This window comes from Pinus tabuliformis, chromosome 7 (assembly GCF_031772625.1).
Source record: "Pinus tabuliformis cultivar Carrire ecotype Pingquan chromosome 7, CPIR1, whole genome shotgun sequence".
Classification (NCBI taxonomy): domain Eukaryota; kingdom Viridiplantae; phylum Streptophyta; class Pinopsida; order Pinales; family Pinaceae; genus Pinus; species Pinus tabuliformis.
The window spans coordinates 1,953,164,184-1,953,171,512 of NC_142293.1; positions in this window are offsets into that span (position 1 = coordinate 1,953,164,184).

The following is a 7,329-nucleotide window of genomic DNA, read 5'->3' on the forward strand; positions in this document are numbered from 1 at the left end:
ATACAACAAGTGTGACTTCTTTAAGGAACATATTCAATACTTGGGGCATATAATCAGTAAAGATGGGATCGCTTTGGATCCTTAAAAGATAAGAACCATAATGGAATGGCCAGTGCCAAAGGATGTGACGGATATAAGATCGTTCATGGGACTAGCAAGTTACTATAGGCGGTTCGGGGAAGGATTTTCAAGAGTGGCTTACCCCATCACTTCCTTGCAGAAAAAGGGGAAAACTTTTAAATTGACAGCAGAATGCCAAAAGAGTTTTGAACAGCTCAAGCATCTTCTCATCACTATGCCTATACTAAGCATAATTGATCTAGGAAAGGGCTATGTGGTGTGCACAGATGCAAGTAAGGAAGGGATAGGGGGAGTACTTATGCAAGAGGGAAAAGTAATCACCTGTGAGTCTAGGAAATTAAAAGAACATGAGAAGAAATATTCCGCTTATGATTTGGAGTTGACAGCTGTTATCCATCCCTTCAAGATGTGGTGCCATTATTTAATGGGTAAAAATTTTCTATTACTGACGCACCATCACAGCTTGACTAGCTATTTTAGTCAGCCTACCTTAAATGCTAGGTAGGTAGGTGGGTAGATTTCTTAAGTGGTTTTGAATTCAAGATTAAGCATCTGAAAGGGAAGGAGAACCTAGTGGTGGATGCTTTGAGTTGAAAAGTACAATGCCTCTACGAGATTTCTTGTAGTAAGGGGCGAAGTGCCTTTGATGAAATGATTAAAAATGTAGCAGAACAAAATTCAAGATATCAACGAATAGGATAGCAAGCTCAGAATCCAACCAGCAAGGATATACTATGGATGCTGCTGACTTGCTGAATTATAAAAAACGTTGTATGTGCCCAACCAAAGTAGCATTAAAAGCTTGATTTTAGATGAATTTCATAAAATTCATTATGCTGGGCGTCTGGGGTATCAGAAAATGATTACTACACTCCGAAAGGAATACTATTGGCTGGGGATGAAAAAAGATGTAGCAAAATATTTAACACGCTGCCTGGAATGCCAACAAGTTAAATTGGAACACCAAAACCCTACTGGGTTATTACATCCGCTACCAATCCTGGAGTGGAAATGGGAAACCATTTCTATGGACTTCATAACAGGATTACCCAAGTAAAAAAGAAACAATGATTCCATCATGGTAGTGGTGGACAAGTTAAGCAAATCAACTCATTTTATACCAGTGTAGTCTACCTACAGAGCTGTGCAGATTACCCATATCTTTATGAAAAATATTTTTAGGTTGCATGGGTTACCAAAGACTATAATCTCTGACCATGACGTAAAATTTACGTCAGTCTTTTGGATAACTCTGTTTGGGGAATTGGGGACACAACTGAACTTCAGTACTACATATCATCCTCAGACAGATAGAAAAACGGAATGGGTGAATCAGGTGGTAGAAGACATGCTCAGGGCATATGTAATGCAACAACCATCTAAGTGGGAAGATTACCTACATTTGTTCGAGTTTTCATAAAACAACGACTATCATACGTCCTTGCAGATGAGCCCATTTGAAGTGTTGTATGGACGGAAATGCTGCACGCCCTCAAGATGGGGGGGGCTAGAGGAAAAGTTGATGCCGGGCCTCGAAATGCTTAAGGAAATGGAGGAAATGGTCAAGAAAGTAAAAACAAATTTAAAGCCAGCCCAAGATAGGTAAAAGAATTTTGTCGACCGAAAGAGGAATTTTAAGGAATACCAAGTAGGAGATCATGTGTATGTGATAACTTGAGCTAAAAAGAGCACACTGCAATGGAGTGGGAGCGCCAAACTGGCACCCCGGTTTCGCAGACCATTTTAGATATTAGCGAGAGTTGACCCAGTCGCATACCAGCTCGCTCTGCCAAGTCATATGTGGGTCCACAACGTCTTCCATGTGTCAGTACTAAAAAAATATGTTTATGATCCTAAGCATGTAATCAGTTGGCAGGATATACAGGTAAGAAAGTATCCTAGGTAGACCAATTAGATTTTTTGACTAAGGAAAAACTGACCTAAATTATTGTATGTTTCAGGTCGAATTACAAGGAGAAATCTTGGTCAAGCCACTGAATATACTAGATCATAGAGAAGTAACGTTGTGGAAACAAGCCATCACCCAGGTTAAAGTGCAATGGCAGCACTTTGGGCCAGATGAGGTCACCTGGGAGGATGAACAACTCATGGGAGAAGTTTATCCCAGACTATTTGTAGCTGGAAAACATCGGGAAGATGTTTGATTTTAGAAGGGGGAGATGTAAAATCCACAGAAAACTATAAACATTTTATTTACCGCAGTAAGAAAAAACTAAATAATTGGTGTTATTATCTGTTTGAATTAGATAATATTTTTATTTATTGAAAAATCAGAAATGATTTCTAGTGGTAGCAAATCATGTACCTTTTGAGCGAAGGAAGTTAAAAGAAACAGTTGCTAGGAAAAACCCTAACTACCTCCCCTAACTGTGCAATGCTTCCAAAGGAAAAGGAAGTAGGGGGGAGATAAAACTACGTTGTAGTGACAGGCAGTGAGAGGGAAAAACTTGCTATGTCTGGTGATGATCAGATAGTAAGAGCGGTGTGCGCAAGCAACTTGCAGAAGACTGAGGGTCTTGTGAGCAAGCTAGGGGGGAGATTTTGTCCCAAAAGACAATCCCATGGACGGGAGGTTTGACTAGCTATGAAACCAGAGGTGACCTCTTCCATTAGAGTTACTTAAAAGCAACTCAGGTATGAGGTACCTTCTGTATTTACACTGATACTTCGAACTGAATTAGAGGTTTTCTACTGTGAGTGAAAGGTTGTTAAGATGATAACTGAAAAAAGTATAGTAGTACTCAGTTGCACTTTTATTTACTGTCTACAGAAAAACTTATTTATAGTGACTACTGTTTCAGAAGAATTTAGAAAACGAAATTGTCAAATAGAGACATTCTCACCGTAAAATTAGTTTATTTTTATTGTTGAAAAGCTCAGTTCTTACAGTCTATAAATGCAGGAAGAATGACAAGTATTCTAATTGTAAAGAAAACAATTTTACAGTTCTATTAAATGCAGGAATAAGAAAATAAGACCACAATGGAAAAACATGGTTAAGCCCCACTTGGGCTAAAATTTACAAATTACAGAGGAAATATAGACTGTTATAGTAATAGTAAGAAATTACAAAATTGTGTACAAACTTTAAAACACCAAAGAAAAATGAAGGAGTTTTTGTACATAACTGTAGAAAGAACTGACAATTAAACTTCTTTGATTATATGAATCCTTATGATTATTTACATAAGAATTAAGTTCTGGAGAAGTCACCAAGCCCCAGAGAGTGCGCATAGAAGGGGTCACTCAGGCCAGGGTTCAGGGATAAAATGTTGGGTCCTTATAATACTAGTGAATACCCCATTACTATTGTAGTTGTACCCCTTATTAATATTGTTGTGCCCCTATTGTCCCCGTATTGTTATTACTGTGCCCCATAGAATCCCTCTATTGTTATTTTTGTGGCTTTAGATTATTATTGTTAGGTTGGCTGGGCTATATTGTGACTCCTTAGACTCCTATATATAGAAAGGAGGTTTCGTCATTTGAATCATCGAAGAATTGTCCATTTTTGTAATGTAAAGGAGGTTTTTCCTTTGAAGAGGCTGAATTCTAAGGCTTTGCTCTATCTTTTCTATCTTTTTCTTGAGTTGGTTTCATAACATTTGGTATTAGAGCTTTGGATTCTAGGGTTTCGTTGCTCCAAACAGGTCATCGTGGAATTTTCGCTATAACTTTTTTTCTGCAATGTTTCAGAAGCTAAAAAAAAACCCATTTGAGAAGACATCGCGCTGAATCTTGGGTCTGAATTTCAGAGCTTTGCGCACTATATTTGGGAGATATAATCTAAGGAAGTTGGTCTTTTTGCAGACTCCTGAATTACATCCCAAAAAGGTGACCTGGTGAAAATCATCATAACTTTCTCTCTGCACATCGGATTGAAATTTATTAAGAAGTTGCAGAAAGAGGATGGACTACAGTTTCTTGTATATATTTTTCAGTGCCAAAGGTCGAAACAGTGACTCGTGGCACGTTGTACAAGTTTGCTCTACTGAACTAGTCTATAATCAGGTCACTGTCGGAGATTTCACATCTCTTCCTTGGAAAATCCACTTTAGATCAAATTGGTGGTATTGGAAAGAGGAACTAGAGGGCTACTACAAGTCACAATTTTAGAACTGGATGATTTTAAGGTACAAAGATACATCAGAGGCAATATCGAGCTCCTACCAAGTGAAAAAAGGTGTGTAGATTTTTTTAAATTTTTGCTTAAGCTTGGTTTGAAAATTTATTTTGAAGGAATTCAAAAGTCTTAGTAGAGCATTATTATCGGTAACTGGTGCCCTGAGGAAAGAAAATGCAAACACCTAGTAAGCAACATAAAAGCTCTAGCATGACTCATGAAGAAGAGGAAGAAATTCTACATAATATATCAAAATTACAAGACCAAGTGCAACAAATGTCACTCTCACAAAAGCTAATAGAAGCTAAGATAAAAGGTGTGGAAGCTAAGACGAACGATTTGAAAATAGATTTGAAGACAAATTTGAAGAGAGACATGGTAGATTTGAAGACAGATTTGACAAATTTTCTACAAGAAATACTTACTAATGGTGAAAAGGTAGTAAAGGAAACTCATGATGCGAACAAAAGAAATGTTAATCATGATTTCATAGACTCTAATGTGGGATCAAAGACCCACCATATTCCAAAAATCGATATGAGGAAGTTTGATGGCAAGGATCCCGCAACATGGATATTACGTATGGAGCAATCTTTCGATCTCAATAATGTGCAAAACACACAAAAGGTACATATTGCAACTTTATATTTGGAACCAAATTAGTTTGTATGGTATCAATGGCTTTGCTCTCATAAACAAATTATCAGTTCGGAATTTTTTACGGAATAATTAATAGCACATTATGAGGATACAAAAAGCAACACTTTTTTTAGCCAATTGTTAAGTCTCAAACAAAAGGGTTCAATAATGGAGCACATTGAGGAGTTCCAAAAATTGAACATAAGGTAAAAAATATTCCAGAGGAGCATAGGATTGATGTGTTCATAGGGACTTTAAAGGATAATATTCAACATGATGTTCGCCTTTGGGAACTTGATTCATTAGAGAAGGCATTCTGGTTAGCAAGAAAAATAGAAAGTAGAATTATGGAAACTAGGAAGGATACCACTCAAAACTATAAAGATGGAAGTGTTGTTGCCCCTAGTCTTCCACAACCTATAATGTTGACACCACAACAATTGGAAGAAAAAATAGAAAAAGGGCTTTGTTACAGTTGTGATAGCAAATACACTAAAGGTCATAAGTGTGATGAGAAGAAATTATTCTACATAGATTGTGAAGAGGAAGACGAAAAGCTGCAAGAAAGTTCAAAAGAAGAGGATATACTCCAAGAAAAAATCCTAGATAAATAAGAAATGAACCCGACCATATCTTGTAATGCATTGGAAGGAATTACCACTCCTCAAACCATCAAGATAGAAGGACAAATCAAGAAGAAAAAGGTAATAGTGTTGATTGATTCCGGAAGTACCCACAATTTCATTCATTGTAAGGTAGCAAAAGAATTGAATTTCTTCTTATATCTAGCACCAGAGTGTCAAGTGATGGTTGCAAATGGACGAACAATAAATTTCTCTGGAAAGTACCATAATATCAAGCTATCCATGGGAGAATATGTATTGACTAGCCCAATGCTTTCCATTCCAATGGGAGGTGCTGATGTTGTACTAGGAGTCCAATGGATATAATCCTTGGGTACAATAGATTTTAATTTTCAAGAACTTTTCATGAAATTTTCTATGGAAGGAAAGGAAGTTGAATTAAGTGGTATTGCAGGGAAACCGGGAAAGATAATTAGCTCTAACGGTATGACAAAGCTTCTAAAAAAGGAACAAAGAGGTGTAATTGCACAATTATGTTTGCTAGATGTTTCCACATTGGAATCATCTATTTCTCTAGATCTCCAAAAAGTCTTGGACAATCATTCCAAGGTATTTGAGACTCCCAAAGGTCTCCCACCTATTCGTGATCGTGATCATTCTATTCATCTGATTCCAGGAAGTGTTCCTCCAAACATCAGGCCGTACATATATCCATATGCCCAAAAGAGTGAAATTGAACGTATGGTTGTAGAAATGCTAGAGGCTGGTATAATTCAATCGAGTCAAAGTTCTTTCTCTGCTCCAGTAGTATTGTGCACAAGAAGGATGGATCATGGTGCATGTGTTCGGATTATAGGGAGCTCAACAAGCTCACTATTAAAGATAAGCTTCCCATTCCTGTCATTGATGAATTACTGGATGAATTACATGGATCAATTTAGTTCACCAAGTTGGATCTTCGTTCAGAATATCATCAGATCAGAATGAAGACTGAAGACATTCCAAAAATATCATTTAGAACTCATGAGGGTCATTATGAATTTTTGGTCATGCCTTTTGGCCTTACCAGTGCACCTTCAACATTTCAAGGTTTGATGAATTCAATTTTCAAACCATTCCTTAGAAAATTTGTGTTATTATTTTTTGATTATATACTAATCTACAGCAAGTCTTGGAAGGATCATGTTGAACATGTTGACAAGGTGCTACAACTATTAGAGGAGAAACAATTATATGCAAAAGGATCCAAATGTTTCTTTGGAGTACAAGAGGTGGAATATCTGGGTCATATTGTATCTCATGAAGGAATTAAGGTAGACCCTAACAAAATTAAAGCCATTAAGGAATGGAAAATCCCCACATCCATAAAGCATCTGCGAGGATTTCTCGGGTTGACAGGGTATTATCGCAAGGTTGTTAAGAATTATGGGAAAATAGCAGCACCTCTAACAACATTATTGAAGAAAGATATAGTTTCATGGACTCCAAAAGCAACAAAGGCCTTCAAACATACTAAAGAGGCAATGTGCCAAGCACCGGTCTTAGCTACACCGGACTTCACAAAAACCTTTATTGTGGAATGTGATGCTTCAGGAACTGGAATTGGTGTTGTTTTAATGCAAGATGAAAGACCCATTGTTTTTGAAAGTTGTCCAATCAAGGGAAAGTTTTTACACAAAGCTATTTATGAGAAGGAAATGTTGGAAATACTCCATGCACTTAAGAAATGGCAACCCTACCTAATGGGAAGACACTTCAAGGTAAAAACGGATCATGATAGCCTTAAATACTTCTTAGAACAAAGATTATCCTCTGAAGAGCAACAAAAGTGGGTCACAAAGATGTTGGGTTATGACTTGGAAATCATCTACAAAAAAGGGA